Consider the following 22,546-nt stretch of genomic DNA (forward strand, 5'->3'; position numbering starts at 1 on the left):
CAACAGAGTTGGTAATGGTATTCTAGATCTTGGACTTCATTGACATGCTCGAATGACTCTCTTTCTTGTCTTTTTTTTTTCTTTTTGACTTCGTTAATTTTGCAGTTGTGAAGCACTAGAAACGGCACGTATTTTAGATTGCCCCATCTCTACTGCTGTTCATATTGCTGATTTTTCCGTCTCAAGGTGCAGCCACTGCCTCAGACATTTGTTCGCTTCCAGGCATCTTTTCACCTCACCAAAGTCTCCTTTTCGAGGATGGGGTCGTGCATCTCTTTCAGTATTATTTCTGTCTGTTTGGACTTCACCCTGTTGATGCTAGATCCAGAAGATTGCCGTCTTTGATCCGCTTCTCTGTTTATGTCAGATGGTTCCTGCAAACACACGGAAAAGGAAAGCTCAAGAAAATAAAGCAGAGGCAATAACGGGACACACACACATACATCGGATGATGATGGGGTTAGAGATTTAGCGCCGCTGAGGCGGTACACTGCCCTGTTTCGCGTTAGGAAAGGATGAGGGGGTGATGATGGGAGCTTTCAGAGAGCCGTCACCACTCCGGCGGAGCACAAGTACTCCGTCAGAAGACGAAGGCGTTGCATCTGGTGGGCAGCGTTCGACCACGGACCGAGGATCTTCGTGAGGTTGAAGGGCTGCTTGTCAATGCGTTGCATAGAGACTTCCATTAGTGCACGCTCGCCAGTGTCTTTTTGAGACCTTGTCTGTGTTGCCGTCTTTTTTTTTTCCTTTTGTCCCCCAGTCTCGGGCTATGGATCAGAGGAAATAAAATCGCTCAATTTGTCCGCTGAAACGCTGAGCTCCCTCGCTAGACTCATAAGATTTAAATCAACTTTAATGTGTCTCTAATGTTGATGTTGATAAAAATAAAAATTAGGGAGAGATTGAATTTGTCACACGACACATTTGGCTGGTCCCATAAACAGCACCCCCCTTTCCAAAAAAAAGAAGGGGGGAAATAGAAAATAGAAACCTCCCGTTTTTGCGATAACTATCGGCCAAAGACCAACCAGCAGTTAACGTATGGCGCACAATGAATCACATGGTCCTAATACACTGGCTCTAATGCGCACTTCTGAATAAATGTCACAAGTGCTGACAAGGCATCATCGCTCTTGTCTGGCGGCCGAGGACCCAGCACTTTTACGAGTTAAAAGTTGCGGCTGTCCAGTCGGGCGGGAGCAGATTTCATGGTGACCCCTTTCAGGTCTCTGTCTCTCAATTTCCATTCAACACTGCACGAAGCAACAATTAAAAAAAAATATTTGTCTGTGTAAGCTTGTCTGACCGCAAATCAGAAAGTCTAGAATCCTGAAACACCTTTTCCTGATTTGATTTGCTTCATTACAGGATTTCAAGTATTCAAGCCCACTCCTCAAGCGCACCCCCTGTCTAACTCACGAAAGAAATTCACTGACGATTTAGCGGTAAATGCCAGAGAAATGTGTTAGCATTAACCGCCTTTTCCAGTCCATACTTGACTTCCGGGTACCCACTTCCGGTTTAAAACCAACTTCCGGTTGTCCACATCCAGTTTATACTTCACTTCCGATATGCATTTCCGGTCCAACTCGATTTCCTGTTATCCACTTCTTGTCTAACAAGAGTTCCGGTTCTTCACAAACAGTCAATGCTCGATTTCCGGTTTTGACACTTTCAAATACTATGTGTGAGTCCATAGTCCTCAATTACTTTCAATTACCTCGTAATTACTCTTTAATTACCTTACGTAACCGCAGGTTAAATGACGTCATCTTCAATTCCCTTAGTTAGCCTTAATTACGTTTCCTATTCGTCTTAATTAATCTCAATTTCCTTTTAATTGACGCTAATTAGCTTTACTTAGATTGAATTACCTGTGGTTGCCTTCTTTACTTTCATTTAATCTTTCTCTTAATTACATTCATTACCTTTAAACTCAACTTGCTCGTTTTAATTGCCTTTAATTACATCTAATTACCTTCAATTGCCCTTAATCTTAATTACCGTTGACTACTTCTATTTCAAATCATTTCCCTAAATTTACATTTACCCTCTTATATCGCCTTTGCGTGCCCACTTATACCACTGTCTCGGCGAGGTTCCGCCATCTCCCCCACACACACCATACACACAACAACAACAACTTTCTTTCATGATGATGGATGGGGAGTTTCATCGCCGGGGGAGATACTCTACCCCATTGCTGGAGGTGAAGCAGAGAGTGAAGTATTGGGTCCCGTTACAATGAGGATCGAAGTCATGTGGCGTCCGAAAAGGCGAAGAGAGCCTTGAGGGCAGAGCGTTGGTGTTCTAGATGCGGCCAGAGGCCAAGCAATTTTGTGAGTGAGGAGGGCGGGGGTGAGGGGGGGCTTTTTCAATTTTGACACCCCTAATGCCAGCTCATTAATAATCCGTCCATCGTGAAGCGCTTACTCGAAACTGAAAACATTCCCAAAAAACGATTGTCGCACTTGCCGATGTCTCGGTTTAGGCTTCACGGTAAGCACTCCGCAAGCGGTTTCTCTTTCATGGACAGGGAGCCGCTGGTCCGTCAGACCTATCAGCCTGACACACAGCGAGCCGCGGCTCGAGATAGCTCGGACCGTTATGAAGTCTGACTCGAAAGGCGCATACAATTTTGTAAGCCTATGTTTCACGAAAATGCCTTCTGCGGAGACAGGGAAGGCTATGCCTGTTGGGCACACGGACTACAATGTTACAAAAAGTACGCTGGAAACATGCGGTTATGAATATTTCCTTGACCCCACCCAGCTCCGCGACGCCCAGCTGCAACAATTGGATGCAGGCACTTCACGCCTGCACCGAATTACCAGATTTGAGACCCGACTGTCGACGCTATTGCTTTCCATCAACATGGCCCGCTTGCGCGGACTTTGAGATTCCTCAGTGGTACCTTAAGAAGGTCTCCACTCCGACGATTGGCCGTTGCGTGTGAGACTTAGCACATGCCAACAGAGAGAGAGGAGTGCGAAAGAAAGGGACGACCACACGGGTGAAATGCTGGCTAGCGAAGGAGTGTCACCTTGTTTCTGTGGTTGTTGATTACTTCTGTCCTATGCGCTCCGCCCCGTCCCCTTCCCGTTAACGATGTACTAACATGCCCCCTTTATAATACATTGCAACTGTTTCTCTGGAGATTGAGATGATATTGCAAAGAACCATTAGTCCCCGCATCCGATGTCCGCTGCTCAGACAAATGCAGCAAATGCAACGGGGGCTCACGAAGATACCGGGGATTATTATTTAAACGTTATTAAAATAGGTATTAAGAATAAAAGCAACCGTTGGTACCTCACCTCTCGCTTCATCTTTAAGTTGTCGCCGTTTTTTATGTTACCATTCCTCCTCTTTTTTTCTGGCACTCTGTAACAACAAGTATATTTGAATGACGTATATTTGTAAAACGCTGCGTAATTAAAGGCGGGGTTCCACATCCTACAGCCTCGATTTGAGCAGCAGCAGCAGAGCAACAGCAGCGGAGCTGCAGTGACACGAGCGGTCCCATAGGACTGAGGCAAGAGGGATCGAGCAGCGCTGCCGAGCTGAAAATTCCCTGCCGCTCCCGCATCCGAATTTTTGGTTGCTGTGCTGCCCTGTTGCTCTGCAGCTTGAGCAGCCGGTCTCGCAAGCCAATAAGGGGGTTCGTTGGTATTGTTTTCGTTCGACGGTGTTTAGGGTTAGCAGGGCGGTGAGTGACGGCAGAAAGTTTTGTGTCTGGTTGTTCTGTGATTTGTTTCTGAAGACCTGGACACGCTTCTGATTTCCAGTAGGTTGGAGCGAGTGTTCAATCATTAGGACTGCATGAAGTGCGTTTTCAGGACATAATTCAGTTCATAAAGTTCAATAGAGTGTTCGACCGAACCTACGTGATACATGTGTTGTGTACCAGATTTGTAGCTAACATGTTCGCTTGTTCTCTCGAAAGTACTTCAAGACTCGTGACCTGATAACGTACAAGAAAACTACTTTCACGTCAATGCTGTGTGGAAACCATACCGACCACATTTCTTGTGAGGGTCGACGACTGGCGGGCTAGGTTGTTGTAGATGAAACTGACCCTTGAAAATGACTAGATACAGATAGACAATGTTCAGACAACAAAAGATGTTGGATAGAGATAGATATTGTACCTATTCCTTGTGAAAACAGGCAAAAAGCAGTGAAGACTAGCAGAAGGGGGGCATTAGAGTCACGGTAAATAAAAATATCAAATACTAGTAACGAGGCAATATTGATACGACAAAATTCTTTGAACAGGTTGAATGTCACGAGACATCCTACATATGAACGAAGGTAATATGAGGTGGGATATCTTGGCGGGATAGCTTTGTAGAGTTCATATGTAGGTCCTTTAAGTGGCACACGGTGGCACAGAAAATGACATTCACTCTTAAAAATGAATTTCAGCGCAAAGCACGCTCCTAGGCATCCATCATTCCGAATGCCATCCTTCTCGGCCCTGATTGCCGAAAAATAAAAAGACGCCGGTACAAAAAGACGCACAACACCCCTTTTCAGCAACTCAGGGGCGAGACGGATGTCATTCGGGATTATGGGTGTCTAGGAGCGTGCTATGCGGTGAAATTTATTTTTGAATTTCTAGAGTGTTTCATGAACCTGGCATTCGATCAGTGAATGGGTTTGAGGCGATAATTTCCTTTTTCGTTTCGCACCAACTACATACCTCGACGGCACAGGCATTGAACGACAAGAAAAAGAAAAAAAAAGAGATACTAATGATTAATAAATAAATAAATGAACGACAAGAAAAAGAAAAAAAGAGATACTAATGATTAATAAATAAATAAATGAACGACAAGAAAAAGAAAAAAAGAGATACTAATAATGAATAAATAAATAAATATACGCGCAGGGAAGTTACATTATAGTCCCCGATATGTTTTCCTTATTTCTTTTTATTTCTAAAATTAAAAACGGGAGTCCGGTGAATTCGCTCACTACCAAGCTAATTCCCGCCATGTCTGAACGCGCCACTCTTGCCCTCTTCTGCGCCGCCTCTGCCACCAGTTCAGAGCCGTGTATGCCAAAGGGAGTCTGGCCATTAATGGAACATGCCTATACCTGGAGCTCCACCCACTTTTTGAGCTCTCTGGCCAATCATGAGACAGAATACAGTTCGATACTAATCCCCAGGCTACCCAAGCTATAAATTATCTCTATTCACTGGGTGCCGACATTTTCGGGAAACTGGATTGGATTGAATAGGATATTCCCTGACGACACAAGCAGTATAATGGATTTTACGTCCACTTTCAACGGCGCCATCTGGATGGAGAGGGGCATGTCGGGGGAAGACGCAGAAGTAGCTGAAGCAGAAGTGTATGCTAGCAGAACTGATTAGCCCGTAGAACCGCTGGTTGGAACAGACTGCCGGTATTATACGTATTTTAACTACAAAACATAACATGACTGAACCAAGATTGGGCAAAGATGTGTACATGAATAAAAGTATGTCATAAAATACAAATTTTTGGCAATCCGTAGCGTTTTTCTTGCTACTTGCCTGTGGTTGCTGTCGTTACTATAGGCCTAAGAAGGACGACGAAACATATTATTTTCAGGTAAACATCGACACTGGAGCGTAGTTTAAACGTGAGTTGCGAGACAACTGCAACAGAATGTACAGCATGGGATAAAGTTCACGGAACACGGCATTCGTGTATTTCTTCATCGGTGCGGCCTCCTGCTAGCCATCAGGAAGACATCGAATAAGAGACGGGTGACCGCGGCTATTCTACCCAACTCTCAGTATGTCTGTCTGCTGCTGTTTGCTGCTAGGGTGTCGCTGCAATGGAGAAATGCGCCACCTCGGTGTTCCGTAAACTTTTGTCCCAAGCTGTACACTTGCGGAATAAAATTGACGTAATTTGTGAAAAAAATTGGTCATGAAATCCTCGCTTCGCCGTTCCAAGCTGCGCCGCCATCTTCGGGAAGATTTTGGTGTCATGGCGGTCCGCATAGCAAACAGCAGCCGATGAAAAATGCTGAGTTTGATTAACTGGTCGAGCCTTTTTTTTAGGATCGTCCTAATGGCCAGACTCCCTGTGGCATACACGGCACTGCACCATTTGTGTTGGCACTGCAACCTGGCGGATCATTCCTGTTGATTCGTATTCAGTTCCGTACCTCTTTAGGCTTCCCATACCAGTTTTTAAAGGGACCATGAAACGATATTTGACAAGCCCACGATCATTTTTAATTAGTTGCCCTGTACTAAAGCATTCACTCTGTGAAATATGAGGTTGAAAATCGTACAAATATCGAAAATATTCGATATTTACCACAGGCGTGAACAGCAGCTGCTACGGCCCGCCTCCGAGGCGAACTGGCCGTGACATCATACACAGAACATGTTGCCGATTCGCGGACGGGCTTTTGTGAGCAAAGTGCGAAAGTTACAAACAAGCTTGTATACTTCGTCATGAAATATGTTTTAATTTGACTTGGAGACAAGATTGTAACTAACCGTTTACACAGAATCCTACGAGAAATGTAATATAGCCGTTGACTGTCAGCATGGTTACCGGAGCACGTTTTCCCCTTTTAACTTCATCTTCGTCAGAATATACCTTCGTCGGTGACATTTTATGAGCTGCTGCGTACCAAACGATCCATAGACGCTGTGTGTATCGCATAACCTCTTCCTCCATTGCTGATAATTTGCCTTTCGCCATATTTCAAGTGATTTCGACGGGAGATATACAACGTTGTTGTTGTCCAAACCGAAACCATGCACCCACGTGGTCCGGCGGGGTGTGTCCTCCTCGTCGTTCACAGTTGGCTGAGAGGACTGGATGGCGATGACGTAAGCCCACTTCGAAGGCATATATCCAGCGGTCACACCCTGCTATTTTTGTCTGACAACTGCGCCCCCGTTGTACTGAATACGGCCAAAAGTCGATGTGTGTACGATAGTGATGGATCATGAGAACGGTTTCCTGCAGAGTACTCAGATTTCTCGAAAATCATTTCATGGTCCCTTTAAAGTAGTCAATAAATTTACCCTAAATGCCCTAATATTCGCATATAACACGGTCATACTATTTCACAGATTGCCATCGTCGTAATTCGCTTTGCCACGTTCCCCCATTTTGCTTGAGCAGATGACATTTAACGCCACTGTCCTTCGTTCGGAATGACATTCGCTTTGCCGTGTAACAGGGTACACAATTTTCATGTGTGATTTCTCTGGAAACTCTATGTGTAGAGAGGCTTAAGACGCCTAACGTAATATTGCCTGTCGCATACCTTCCCCGATTTTACTGTGTTTCACTCCCATTCCCAGATACAGGGTTCCAAATACCACGATAAATTGTGTAATCTACGTAGAAGCATGGTAGCCGGAAAAATATTTGGGGGGGAAGGGGGTTGATGATAACTTCACATGAGGAGGAAGTGTTTCCCTCTCGCAAACGCACTACCGGAGGAGGTTCGATTTAGGGGGCGTTCTACACCCCAAAACCCCTCCTGGCTACACTCGTGTTACTATGATAGCCATCGCAAGATAACAGACGTTAACTATGGGCGTTACCACAGCCAAGGCTTCTCCGACATTTCATGCACAGCAACGAACAATACACGAGCTCCATCACGTACCCTGAGTGCCTTCAGGTGCAGCCGTGACACCCGCTATAGAAGCCGACTATGTTTTCGTTACACACACATAGTGTATGGGGCCGGTTGGTACATATCCTTTGGCCCGGCGACGACAGACGAAGAAACGAGACAGCGACGACGCAACTTTCAACCATTTACTCATGGTTGTAAATGGTTGAAAGTTGCGTCGCCAAAGGATGTTTTCGTTATCTGCGCGCTCCGCCCGCAGATAACGCACAAGTGTCTGATGACGCTATGTCTGTGTTATTCGAGCTCGAGGTACCCTTAACGGTATATGTGTCAACCGACGTGCTCTGTCACACAATTGCTCGACCATTTCTTACAATCTCGCAACTGCTGTGTAAATGTTTTGCAAAAAAAAGAAAACAACAGAAAATGAAGGTGAAAACCTGACCTCTGTGTATATAGGGTAAGTGGGGCTACTTGAAGACGGGGCCAAATTGAGGACAGTTTGGGTTTTTCGCGTGGCATTTTGTTAAGAATGTTTTTTTTTTTTTTTTCGTCCGTGACACTAGGGTGAGCACAGTCGTTGTCTAGGCATGTTGACGATATGCAAGTTGCTTCTTAGAAAGACGTGAGACACTGTTTTGCAGACGTGGTTGAGGTAAGAGGGGTCTCTCTTTTTTTTTCTTTGTCCCATCTGTAACTTTCGCGAGTATTGACTTCCGATTTGCTCATTTCTGCTCCTCGGCTAATAAAATATGATATTACCCTGATGATACTGTGTCAGTCACTGCCCTGTGTTTCTACGTGCACTACTCGTGGCTGACCGTTTCGGCTGCCCCGAACAAAACGCAAAATGTAAACCCGGCATTAATGTTTTTTTTTATGTACTCAACTTACCCGTATGGTGGGATAAGTTCCGCTCCGTTCCGCTCGCTATCTGTAACAACGACAACAAGTCTATTTGAATAACATATTTGTACATATTTAGTGACACAATTTTTAGAAACGCTCAGTCGGATACGTAGCAGAGTGACACACGACGAGAACCATATTCTTCCATCTGGTTCTCCCTCGCGTTATTCCCACTTCTTGACACATATCGCACTGAAAGTAGCAGATGGATCTGCGAATCGGTGCGTTTTTTTCTTTTTTTCGAGTGATTATTTGAAAACAGCAGAGACCACAGACAGCAGCCTTTCCCAACTTTGTATTCTTAGCTGAAAGTAGATATTATGGTACCACCAGGGGGCATTTTATTATACTGGAATCCCTTCAGTGAATGAATTTGAAAAGCCCATTTGCTTTACCCACGTGCGCCAATTGCGTACTTCGACTATGGTGAGCTATACTTCGACGAAAGAAAGTCTGCGAAAGAAGAAGAAAAGGCAACAACGCTGACTAGCAAAGAGAAAAGAAACACGAATGGAAAGTTACTGTGCTATGTGTTTTTCTGTACTCGTGTTTCTTTATTTCTGGAATTACAGAAGGAGTCTTGACTCAATTTTCAAAAAAAAACTCTTGTTCCCAGTCAACCCATGAGAGCCAAGCTGGTTCGTGCCATGCAGTGCCTCATTTACAGTGGTGGGAGCCCGATATAACTCGAGTGTCTATGGGAGGGTCGCAATATTATTCCGGCAGGCACTCATGTTTTCGCCCTGTCGACTCGTAAAATCCGCAGAAAAAAAAATAATAAAAATTTGTTCACCAATGGCGGCGCGCCGATCAGCCGAAACGGCGGTGCGGAGCACACATCTACGTGTTCCTGTCACAGTTGCCGCTCTCGTTCAATGAAAAGCAGCTCCGTCACAGGAATAAGTTTGATTCGTTGTTTCGGTTCCAGGCGTGTGCTATACGTGTGTTACACGTGTGTGCTGTGTGTGTGTGTATGTTATGTGTACCGCAATTGCTGCAGTGAATCACCTCATCGCACCGTCATTCATGTAGTAGTCGTTGTTGTTATGTGTCATCTTGACTCGTCCCTTTGCGAGCTGGCGCTGTGCCGCACATTCATTTGATTTCCTGTATCGTTTAACACCTTGTATTCTTTAGAACTTGACAAAAATTCAGTAAGGCTTAGACTGGATTCCCTACTCGTCAAACTGGTACTACTGGTTTTGTCAGAAATCATACTAGGCAGTACACAGTGAAAACAGTGTCCACGGGTCACTGGGCATACTAGGCCTTCACTGGAACGACTGGAACTGACACTGGTGAGACTGGAAAACAGTAGACACTGGTTGCTGGACGCTCTGGGATCCCACTGGACATCATACTGCAGATTACATCACATACATCATATTTGCAGAGGAACGGACTAGAATTCGATCCTATATCTTGACCGAGCGTGTCATCATAGGAGTACACAGTCCCTATTAACACTTTAGCCCGCTTATCACTAGGTTTTATAGATGATTTGCATTCAATCAGAGCACCTTAAAGCATTCACCTTGTGCGAATTGAGCATAAATGGAGTGCCCGTGATGTACATAACATGCTGCAGCTCTTTTAATCAGGGGTGTGCAACGTGTACACCTATAGATGCTAACATAAAAAAAATATAAATAAATCAAAATAGTACTGCCGGCGCCGGCATTATGTAGCGGATGTAGGATACGGCTATGCAATGCTCGGTCACTTGGAAGTGCATCTCTGTTTTATGCCTCAACCCAACAGAAAATAATGAGCCGCTGTCAACAAGGAGCACGCCGTGTCCGAAGCAGACGAATTTTCCGTAAGCGAATGAGAGCACTTTTAACGTTTGAAGTCACACTCAATAGGGAGTGGCTTGTGGCTTGAGCGGACGAGCCTCCCGCCACGGGAGCGATTTTATAAATCGAATTGCGCTACAAAAAAAAAAAAAAAAAACACATTGTTCAGCCGAAATATGTTACGAGAACGATTTATACACAGTGCTTCACAAATTAAAAACGGTTTTCAGCCATTCAAAATTTCTTTACATGCTCCTTTAACAGTTTCTACCTTTGCGTCGCCTATAGGGGGGTGGGGCCCTTGAGATTTGATCTTGACACATGTCGATAATGATAAGTTAATCTGCCCCTCCCCCGTATTTCTTGGAACAAACCAGTCCTTGGGATTCTGGATAAACCACGGAGTTCCATTACGTCGGTGCGTTTATTGCAAAGCATCACTCAAGTTTTGCCACACAGTTACAATACAAAATAGCTCTCACGACGGAGTTCATGATTCGTATCCGCTGCAAATCATGCATCTCTGCATGAAGCTCGAAGTTTCGCAGAAGTTATGCGCACTTCGCACACAGCCGGCATCCATGATGCTGGGAGAACTAGGGAGCCTACATACGCGACCCCGTAGCTGGAACACTCCCCGCGACTTGAAGTCGCTCGGTGCTATGGAGAAAGGCGACACTGCACGAAACACATCTGAGAGCATAGAGGAAAGAAGAAAAAGAGGCTCCTCGCAACGGCTCTCCGACAGAAGAGAAGAGCGTGGGGTAAGTAACGTGAGCATAAGAGATGAGCTGTAGCTCCTTTGGAACCACGCGAGGGTCACGTTACCTGACCAGCCCAATGAGATCGCTTGCACACGTCACTTTTGGGGGCCACTTCGGCGCGCTCACCTCTAAAAGTATTCCGAAACTATACTTTGGCAGCACCCATAGAGATGTATATGTAACCGAAACCGGAAGGGGAGCGGTGATGTCACTGGAGTGGTCCCCAACCTCGGTTTCACTTCTCGGAGCAATAGGGCTCCTTCTCTCTTTGCTTCCTTCGTGTCTGAGAGGCTGGCGAGACCGAAAAAGGAACAAGGAGGCGAAGAGTCGAGAAAATCGTACGACGCGATCGTCATTGGTGACGTCATTTACTTGACCAATAGGCGTTTTCGGCCAATCCTAGAAGCAACTGCTTGTGTCCGAGAAATGATGCCACGTCATATAATTCGAATGATGTCGCCATATTTGCGCGAAAGCGCAGAGTTCTTTGAATCATTGGCAGTCGAGTAATCAATTGTGAAAAGAGTTAGTCCTACACCCACACGTTCATGTTCCGAACATCATGATGAAATGTGCTTGCCAATAGCGAAACCCCAAGAACCCAACCGATTTCTCCAACATTTCATGCACAACAAGGAAAAGTACATAACTCTGCCACTTACTCTGTGTTTTTTTTCTGATACAGTCATGACCAATTGTGGAAAAAGTTGGTCCTACACCTACACGTTCATGTTCCGAACATCATGATGAAGTGTGCTTGCAAAAAGCGAAACCCAAGAACCCAACAGATTTCTGCAACATTTCATGCACAACAAGGAAAAGCACGTAACTCTGCCACTTACTCTGTGTTGTTTCTGATACAGTCATGACAGATTGTGAAAAGACTTGGTCCTACACCTACACGTTCATGTTCCGAACATGATGATGAAATGTGCTTGCAAACAGCGAAACCCCAAGAACCCAACCGATTTCTCCAACATTTCATGCACAGCAAGGCAAAAGTACATAACTCTGCCACTTACTCTGTGTTGTTTCTGATACAGTCATGACAGATTGTGAAAAGACTTGGTCCTACACCTACACGTTCATGTTCCGAACATGATGATGAAATGTGCTTGCAAACAGCGAAACCCCAAGAACCCAACCGATTTCTCCAACATTTCATGCACAGCAAGGCAAAAGTACATAACTCTGCCACTTACTCTGTGTTTTTTTGTGATACAGTCATGACACCCGCTTAGAAGCTTGGCTACGTTTCCTTCAATTCACGAAGCTGCAGAGAAAAGGAACGTGCGGAGAGCTCAGATATCTGCTAGCGCTTTGTCCTCTTCTTACTTTCTTGCCAAATACGCCTGAAGTACCCACAATCACGGCTGGAAACAGAGTATCACTGTGCGCACAGCTAAAGAGAAGCTCCCATTGGCTAGTTGCAGTGTACAGGAAGAGCGAGAGGGCGCCACCTGATGACTCACCCCAAGCATTCCGGTGACGCGCGTGGTGTGATGGGTGGTGGGGGCACTGCGGGATAGACGTGGCTTGGACAGTTGCCCAGCGTTTCGCGTAGGGAGCACGTGTTTTTCGTCGTGGGTACTTACTTACGTACGTGTTCGTGCGATTGCTGTAGCCTGATGATTGAATCATGCCGAGCGAGAGGAACCGTCATTGTTATGCTCCAGGTTATCGCTCTGGATACTCCGGTGTGAGCGTCTCAAGGACGGTCTGGCTATTCAGCGCACCTAAAGATGGAGAACGTAAGAAGCTCTGGGAAAGGAATCTTCACCGTAGTGACAAGCTGCTCGATGAGAACAGCGCCGTGTGCGAGCACCACTTCTAGGACCGTTACATTGGCCGCTATTATGTGCACCTAATCAATGGCAATGGAATAACAGTCCCACGTGGAGTGAGTTATTAAGCGTTATTAATCAATTAAATTAATTAATCTAGCTATATTATTTGACCAAATTAATTTAATTGTACAGGGTGTCTTTGTTTCGATGCAGATTTTTCATAAAAAATATTATAAGCGATATAGAGATGCTGTTTTCACTTCTACCACTTCTGGTCCGGCGCACGTTCTTGGCCATATCTTTCTCAAACGTCAAATGACTAATTACCCAAAATCGTTAATTAACTCTCTACTTGGGTAATTCCATCTCAACTCTAGCAGGGCGGTCCTTGAAAAAATATATGTTGTACCGCAACATGCATACATACAGGAGCAATAAATATTTTGGCCCTATGTGTTGTGGTCCGCAAGAAAAACATTTCCAAAGAAATTGACTCGACGACGGAGCTTTCTGACGGAGCGATTTTGACATTTTATTCCTCGCCATCGGACGGGCCCAAACTATACATTTTTTTGCACAATATGTCAGGTACAACGACTTTTAGTGTGCATAAACAGCACGGGTGAATTCTCTTTTGACCTTCAAATAAAAATCGCCAAAGTTGCAACAAAATTCACATTTTGTTCATATTTGTCTTTGCGTTGCACTCCTCCTATATACGCCATCGAGATATATGAGATACCGGCGTGTAGGTCGAAGCGTGGTCTTTAAATTGATATCAAATTGACATGTCCGTACATTTCCGCCTTTCGACAAGGCGGTGTAGAGTATAGCTTTGTTCTCAAAAATGGGGTTTTTTGGGTTCTCGTTTCTAAAAAAACCCACCTCCGATTTCCTTCATATTTTGTACTTATGTAGCCCAGGGTATGACCTATATGTGTTCGCAAAACTGAAGGTTCTCTCTCAGCACAACTCGGGATAGCCCGCAACAAACGTGGAGTGCGTAGCGCACGATATACACAGCGACCGGGAGAACCACGCCGCGGATTTAACAGGATCAGTGGTGTCTGCTACTGCCGACGTCTCCGGCCTTGAATGACAGAGCTCAGGATGCAGACCTACCGCAAATCCCATCGTAGCAATATATTTTGAGTCTTTCTGACTCGTTTTTCCCACAGTCGAATCTCAATGCCGTTCACTTGAAGTTCAGCGACGTTCTGAGTCGGTGGCTTTGTGTTTCCGACATTAACACCAAGTAGAGTATGGATCGCCTGCACTGTGCCGACTATGCGCTGCTATGGTAGCCATCTTAAGCTAAAAAATCGAAAAAACTACGCTTTTGTTATTGGAAGCAAGTTCCCAAGAAACATACCGGGCCTCAAAGAAGGAAGAACGGAAGGCAATGCGAGCGGAATCCAGTCTTGCCACGTGAACGAAAAACGTGGAAGGAGATGGACGCATCACTGTCAAGATGTCCAGAGTTTCCGAGGAACGACCAGAGTACTTTCCGAACGGCGTCCAGCCAGGTTATACCTTACAAGTTACGTGGTCTGTTTTATCGGTTTTCTGAAAAATATTTTATATAAATAAACCATTGTTTGACGACTGGGTGCCTAAAAAGTGTGTAGTTCTGTTTTACGCGCTTATTACAGTTTGATGGCACGGTTCAGGGCATCATTCTGCCTGGCATTCCCAATTTTGTTGCGTGCTAGCCTGAATTGTGCTCAAAGGGAACCTTCCGTTTCGCGGACACATGTATGTCATAACCTGAGCTATGTAATTAGAAAATACGAAGCAGATCGGAAGTGGGGTTTTCTGAGAAACGAGAGCAAAAAGAAAAGAAAGAAAGAGAAAACATTTTTGAGGGGTTGGTTGTACTCTACACCGCCTTGCCGAAAGGGAGCAAGGTACAGTACATGCAGCTTTGACGTCAATTTAGCGAGCATGCGCCCATTTCCTTCCACATCTTTCGTCCACATGTGACAAGACTGGATCGTGACGGCCGCTCGCACTGCCTTGCGTTCTTCGTTCTTTTTTCCGTTATTTGAGGACCGATATGTTTCTAGGGAACTTGCTTGTAATAACAAAGGTGTAGTTCTTTCGATTTTTTGGCTTAAGATGGCTACGATACCACCGCACAGTCGGCATAGTACACGCTATCCATACTCTACTTTGAGCTCATGTCGGAAACAGGAGCCACCGACTCAGGACGTGGCTGAACCTCAAGTCAACGGCATTGAGATTCGGCTGTGGGAAAAACGAGACAGAAAGACTCTAAATATATTGTTACGATGGGATTTGCGGTAGGTCTGCATCCTGAGCTCTGTCATTCACGGCCGGAGACGTCGGCAGTAGCAGACGCCACTGACCCTGTTAAATCCACGGCGTGGTTCTCCCTGTCGCTGTGTATATCGTGCGCTACGCACTCCACGTTTGTTGCGGGCTATCCCGAGTTATGCTGATAGGGAACGTTCCGTTTTGCGAACACATATAGGTCATACCCTGGGTTATATAACTACCAAATATGAAGGAAATTGGAGATGGGGTTTTTGAGAAACGAGAGCCCAAAAAACCCCATGTTTGGGAACATAGCTGTACTCTACACCGCCTTGCCGAAAGGCGGCAAAGTACAGACGTGCAAATTTCATATCAATGTAAAGAGCACGCTTCGACCTACACACCGGTATCTCATATATCTCGATTGCGTGTATAGGAGGAGTGCAGCGCAAAGACACATATGAGCAAAATGTGAATTTTGTTGCAATTTTGGCGATTTTTAATTGAAGATCAAAATAGAATTGACCCATGCTGTTTATGCACTCTAAAAGCCGCTGCACCTGACATATTGTGCAAAAGAAATCTATAGTTTGGGACCGTCCAATGACGGGGAATAAAACGTCAAAGCTGCTCAGTCAGAAAGCTCCGTCGCCGAGGCAATTTCTCTGGTCCCGGGACATTTGATCGAACGCCGTCTGGTCGAAAGCCGTTTGATCGAACGCGGGACATTTGGTCGAAAGCCATTTGATCGAAACGGCAGCGGTCGATTGATCGATTTTTTTATTGGTTCGCTTGTAGCGTTGATGTAACAAAAAACAAGAAGAAAAACAAAAGAAAGGTCAGTCCTAAATGCTGTTATCCAAAAAAATATTTAACTCTGTGTAATACGCTTGCCCATAAACACATTCTTCATCCTAACCCACTTCTTCGCATCCAGAAAGCGGTCCAAGGGCCTGGGTTGTTCACCCTCTCCCGTTCGACAACTTGATAGGTTTTTTTTCCTTTCTGACAGATAGTGACTAAACATGGCATACATGCCTTTCACCCCTAGTCCCCCAACACTTTGTCAACTAATAATTGATGTCATTTGTTAAATAATAAACAACTTTGACAAATAAATAAATAAATGACATTCTTGAATGGTTTATTCGCGTCCAACGTGGACAAATTTTAATAATGTATTGTTAATGTTTGTAGTCAATAACTGACATTGTATAGGAGAAAGAACAGTTTTAGTTTATTGACTTTGCGCCTGTGTGCAAGTGAATCTGAATTTGGTTTTTGCAACATACATGGAACCGAAGAAGTCCCTCGAAACCCAGACAATATAAGCCGGGGAGCTGATCTTTGTACTTTGTCTACTTTTTCTTCTTCTTCTTCTCCCTTTTTTTTATTGCGTGCATGTGTAGGGATCCCAGACTGCAGATGCATACTCTAACCAAGGTTGAACTAAGGTTTTATAATTATTTTGTACCATGACGAAACTTCTTTCTTAGAATTCCCAGACTTCCAGTGGCTTTCGCGCACATATTGCTATCCCATTTCAGATGGTTCCCTTTAAATTTGTCGCTAGCAATGAAAAAGCTGCCCAGAAGAAGCACAGACTATCGGCTGCTCGCAACCTGAGTCCATTTGCTTCAATATGTGTCCTACGGTTGGCCGGATTCTTCCGCATTGTTCTATTCAGCTGTGCCGTTCGTGAAAGACAAAGGTCTGCAAATAACCAGAGGTCTCCCCTCTTTAGCTAAAAAAAGCAAGAAAAAAAAAGAAGAAGCAGAGGACACTGACTGCCTGCTTCCGTATGCTCGAGTCAAAAGTTACAGAGAAAGAGGTGCTAGGGACACGCTGCGAGCTTTGTAATCCCTTCCAACAAATGTCTGTCGATCAAACGCCGTTTGACCAACCGGCTTTCGACCAAACGGCGTTCGAACAAATGGGCGGGCACCAATTTCTTTGCGAATTTTTTCCTGGCGAACCACAACACATAGAGCCAAAATATTTAATATTCCTGCGTGGATGGGTGTAGCGGTACAACATATATTTTTTCAATGTAAATCGGTGATGGTGCCCGGACCACCCTCCCTGAATCACCTACTTATAAAAGCTACGAAGTTGTTGCAATGAGAGCATCTGTTCGCTTCGGTGGCCATATATTGCAGCAGTTTTCAGAACAAAAATCCCTTCAGTAGATTGTCCGCGAAAATTCGTGAAGAAACACCATTTTTTTCCTTTATTTTCTTCATTGCGCAACTTTGGACGCGCATTTTGCTTCACCCCCAATGTGACACCACCGTAATCGCCCCGTAGAGTACCATTGTTCACCGCTCTATTGAAAAATGCATATCAAGGAAAGTGTTAGCTGTTACCGTACTGACAAGATGGCGTATATGCAGGCAAGCTGGTGGAAGAACTCCATTATGCAAAACCCTGAGTCTGGGCAACACAGAGGGACGACACGAACACACGACTCAAGACTTGAGGGCCTTGAGCTCACCTTGACATCTTCGGGTGCTCTGGTGAACAATACATGGATTATCGCACGCCAATCACACACGTTTCTCTATCCCAAGGGGGGCATTATGTTAGCCGTCTTCGATCCTGAACTGGGGATGGTACCCGTGTGACGCGGAAACAAGATGGCGCTCTTGCTCGCCCTTGGACCTCAGTGTCGATACACTCTTAAACCCGTACCTTTTATTGTAACTTTTAGAAACATGTAACTTCTGGATAGACGTAGATTTCGAGATTTCTTATAGGTTACACCACTGTAACGTATATTTAGAGGTTAAAAGCGACCAAGGTCATGTCTTTACAACACGAATAGAAGTTACATCTCGGAAAAAACAAAAACAGCTTGTTGTAACTTATAAATGTACCCTCTACTCCGACACTGTAACTTCTAAGCGAAATCTCCAACGATAATCTCTTTGTTAGTTTCTTATCGTTTGTTTTCCTTTTGTTTTTCAGCATAATGCCGCGTTTCAGCCTCCCATTCGAGACGACAGTTGCGAATCTACGCTGTTATTTTTTATCTGTTTCAGCGTCACCTATACGTCGACTACATGTTATCAATGCTGTATGAACACCGATTATAAGTTCGCAGTCTGAAATACTGATAGTATGTTTCTTTCTAAAGGGTGCAAAACAATTGTCAATGCCGCAACCACCAAGATTTCCGATTTCGCTGCGTAGCCGAGCCTGGTCTAGGTCTATCCACACTGAGAGCAGTTTCCTTGAAACGCTTAACGCTCGTCGTCCGTCCGTTAACAAGTGTAATATGTTTTAATCAGTGGTTTTCCTCGCGTTTATCATAGTATCGTCAGGAACAACGGAAAAGCTAGATGTCGCTAGCAAACAAGGATATTTTCGGTGTTCTCAGGGGAAAGTGTAGTGAGTGCGAAGATTGCAAAGAATATATAACCGAAAACGAACGTCACCACCGCAGCCCTAATTCACACACTTCATACACTGGGTAAGTGTACATTTTGTGCTAGGTACGTGCGTTATTTTGATAGCAAGAGCTCTTAGCGCAGGTTTGTTGTGATTATGGCAAGCGTTTTGCGGTCCTGCATATGAACGCCACTTACGCTTGCTACTTTTCTGCTCTTACTTGGTCGCCAAGTCAATACACCGGCGTGCATTTTGCGAGCTGCGGATATATGCATCGATATATATAATTCGCAGCTTCCTACTTGTGGTATTCTTACGATATTCTAAGACTCAATCCCGGAGTGAACGCCTTCCCGCATATGCTGCTTTGTACCTTGTGCTTTGTACGGATTTGAATGGTTCCGTAAATGTTACTTTCATTGCCCAAACTTTTGTTCCCAGGATCCCACATGCAGGTTCACATACCGTCACCAGCGCAATGCAGTACCTCACAAACTCGTCCCAGAGCACCTCCAACGCTGATAACGCAGTAATGTAGTGTCTCCTGCGTTACTGTACACTCATATTCCTCAAGGTTGTGTGCGTTTTATGTAATACTGTATTGCCATTTGCGCTCGCCTCTGCAACATGAATGTGGAATAAATTTTTTTCTGCTGCAGTTCTCCATTTCGTTGGGTGTGTTCAGCTTAGCAAACATAGGTCAGTTGTTTTGACTCGCTAGCTTCCTCGCACTTTTATGCATTGCTTCTCACTTAGAAGATAGTTCTTTTTTCAACATACATGGTAAAGCGACCATGGTTTCTCCTCACACCAGAATCGCACTTGTGCACAATGTGTCACCTCTCGAGAGACTTCTGTTTTTGTAATATACATATGTTCAAGATCTCCTTTTCTGCTGGTTCATTTTGGTACCTTGGTGTGTTCTGTAAATGTCTGTCCATGTCCCACGCACAGGGTGTTTGTTTTTATTCGCATCACACCAGCGCTCATTTGACAGGTGGGTTATGTTAATTTTCGCAAATTAACCCATCCGTAGTTACAAACATTTCCGACATTTCCTGACGCATGTGTTTGTAACTACGGATCGACTAGTTAGCAAAGATTCTCATAACCCACCTGCCAAATGAGCGCTACTCTGTTGCGAATAAAAATGAACATCCTGTATAAAAAGCCGCACGTTGGCGTAACCTTTACGGGCAGGTGCTGGATTGAAGGCCGTAACCTCTAATTAGTGGGTTTCCTTGTAACTTTTATAAAAGGTGTCACTCAGAGGGTACCTGGTAGCTTCTGAAATAGAGGGTAAAATATTGCGATTTTTTACCCTTTACTAAAGGGTACGAAGTTAAGAGTGTACTCTGAAGCTAAGCTTATTTAGTGACTCTAGCGCCACTGACACAGTTTTCCTCATTGCGGATCGCGAAAGCCTCGTTCTTGAGAGAACTGATGTTCTGAGGCTGGAACAACATAGAAATGACAAATACATACAAAGCCTCAATTTGCCTAAGAAGTTAACGATGAAAGATGGAAGTCACTGATAAGGTTAGCCAGTTGTAGGACTCGAAGCCATATCCTCTTCGAACCCAGAAGATGTGGTTTCGAGTCCTACAGCCTGACTAACCTTTTCAGTTACTTCCATCTTTCATCTTTCCTCGTTCTGAAGTCGCCTTCGTGTGTCTGGTTCCCACGCTATATGACTGGCGTCTCAGCCCAGAGAGGTTGGCAATGGACCATTTCTGACAACCCGTATGCGCATGCCCAACCCTTGCGTCGGCGATCTTTGAGTGGAAGACATCGCTATGGACCTTTTCCGAATAAGCGTATGGGCAGGCGCAGTCACCTGCTGGCGACTGTCATGTTCATCGGGGGGAGATAATCGGTTTCAAGGTTACGCGGACGTTTGAGGTCTACATTTGACAGATCTTTGTACTGGTAATAAGTACATAATGGGCCTTCACTCTTTCCGCATTCTTCTTCCAATCTTCGCTTGCTACATTTCCACGCTACGCGCCAGTCCGAAAAGCGTCACCATGTTTATTGCGGGAAAGCACGACCTACTTGATTATAACGACCATGTCGTAGGTACCCCTTCCCAGCGCCGCATTTTTGGAACGTAGCGGTGGCGCTGCTCATCGTCCCAGTTATTGCTTCCTCAACTTCTACAATGCTTTGTACTTCAACTTACCTTAGTATTTCTGTACAAGCGGTGGATATTCCACAGATGTTTTATTGTGAGGTTGATTATCATCATCATTCTACGCGTTATCGCTATTGCGCGACGGAGCTATCGCTATCGTCTGCTACGGTACTCGTACATGCGCTTCTGCGCGTTCAGAATTCAAATTTCCATCGTCCAATCGTGGTGCAGATCTCGCGTGCCGATGAGTAGCGCCCCTAGCGGGCTCCTCATAGGGGTTGCTAATTATGACGTGATCATTATAATCTAGTAGGTCGTGAGGGAAAGACAAAACGTTCGACATTCCGCCACCAGGGGCGAAGCGAATATGGAAATGGTCCATTATTGCATGGCTCTCGGTGACTAGAAAGCTTTGAATCAATCAATTTGGATGAAGTTTGAATGGATTTTCTCTATGCTGACCCAACCTCTGATTTGGGCACGGCGACGTTTGGCCGATATAAGCAAACCCACAGGCCAACGGGATGCAATAAACCACATTCTTAGCGAAAGGCACAAAATTTAATGAACTGTGATTAACCCCACACACTAAAGCGTACTTCAGTGAGACGATCAAGACGAAAAATATTTCTGAAGTAAAGCCGTACACCATAAGTTTGAGAAATAAATTTGAGATTATGAGGCACTTAGTGAAAGTATGGGACTACAACACACATTTGCTATCGCTCGATACTGTTTTGGGCCTGTCCGAAAACTCGGCGAGAAGTTTTCGCGTGATTAGAATACGGTTGTAACCCGCAACAGTGAGTCTTTCAACCTGCACTCTTAGAAATGAACTTCACCGCATAGCACGCTCCTAACCAACCATGATCTCGAATGATACCATTATCTGCCCCGATATGTTGAAAACGGGAGGCGTACGCCTTTTTTATGACACTTGTGCTGTTCATAATTGTCACAAAAAAGGCATACGCCTCCCGTTTTCAACAAATCAGGGCCATTATCATTCGAGATCATGGTTGGTTAGGAGCGTGTTATGCGGGGAAGTTCATTTCTAAGAGTGTGCCTGCTTAGCTGTTCTCACGTGAAGAGGAAGAGGGCGAGGAGGCGAGGGAGGAGACAGGAGACGTGCGAAGGCACAAATTTGGAAAGAAAGGACGCATGTACGTGCTATAGCTACCTCCAACGCCGAAAGCGTACGTCGAAGAATGCTCTCTAGAAGAATTTGTGGAACCGATTATTATTGATGCACCTTGGATAATTGTATTCAGGTACGTGGATTTCGAAGTTCAAATCGAGTGGCGGACATAAACTAGACATGCACCCAATCGGGTTTTCGGGATCTCGTAAGCGGCCCGTTTGTGTAAGCGTCCATGTTGACTGACCTGTGAGGTGCCTGTGTGTGTGCGCCCCAAGTTTTGGTAATACACACTTTTAAAACAGAACTTCACCACATAGCACGCTCCTAGCCAACCATCATTCCGAATGATATTCTGTGTTTTGATTTGTTGAAAATGGGAGAAGGCGCCTATTTGGGACAGATTATCTTGTCCCAGATTGGCGCCTCCCCCCTGTTTTGAACAAATCAGGACACACAATGATATTATTCGGAATGATGGTTGGCTAAGAGCGTGCTATGTGGTGAAGTTCTGTTTTAACAGTGCAGAATGTCTGCTGAAGCGCGCTTTTTTCAGTTTCCGCTCGTTTGCACATCAAAATTCGGGGATGCAGGTGCGTGCTTCGGGATTTTTGAAACACCGTGGAATGGCTTTCAACCACACTCTTAAAAATGAATTTCACTTCTTTGCACGCTTCTAGCCAACCATCATCTCAAGTCATATCGTTATCTGCCCTGATTTGTTGAAAACGGGAGGCGTACGC

General features: G+C 44.9%; 2 long non-coding RNA genes across 3 annotated transcripts; both read right to left on the reverse strand.

The window, feature by feature from the left end:
• Window positions 1–271: 271 nt before the first annotated feature.
• On the reverse strand, window positions 272–4,043 carry LOC135365828 (uncharacterized). Its single transcript, XR_010413945.1, has 3 exons — window positions 3,988–4,043; window positions 3,318–3,384; window positions 272–374 (listed from the first exon to the last, which is right to left on the reverse strand). It is a non-coding gene; the product is annotated as an uncharacterized LOC135365828 (long non-coding RNA).
• A 7,041-nt stretch (window positions 4,044–11,084) lies between these two features.
• Window positions 11,085–13,077, reverse strand: LOC135365829 (uncharacterized). 2 transcript variants are annotated; one of them, XR_010413947.1, is made up of 4 exons: window positions 12,673–13,077; window positions 12,550–12,595; window positions 12,280–12,350; window positions 11,085–11,869 (listed from the first exon to the last, which is right to left on the reverse strand). It is a non-coding gene; the product is annotated as an uncharacterized LOC135365829 (long non-coding RNA). The 2 variants fall into 2 exon arrangements; XR_010413946.1 differs by lacking the exon at window positions 11,085–11,869 and having other exon boundaries at window positions 12,037–12,350.
• Window positions 13,078–22,546: the final 9,469 nt, after the last annotated feature.

The sequence above is a fragment of the Ornithodoros turicata genome, chromosome 8 (genome assembly GCF_037126465.1).
Source record: "Ornithodoros turicata isolate Travis chromosome 8, ASM3712646v1, whole genome shotgun sequence".
In the NCBI taxonomy this organism is placed as follows: domain Eukaryota; kingdom Metazoa; phylum Arthropoda; class Arachnida; order Ixodida; family Argasidae; genus Ornithodoros; species Ornithodoros turicata.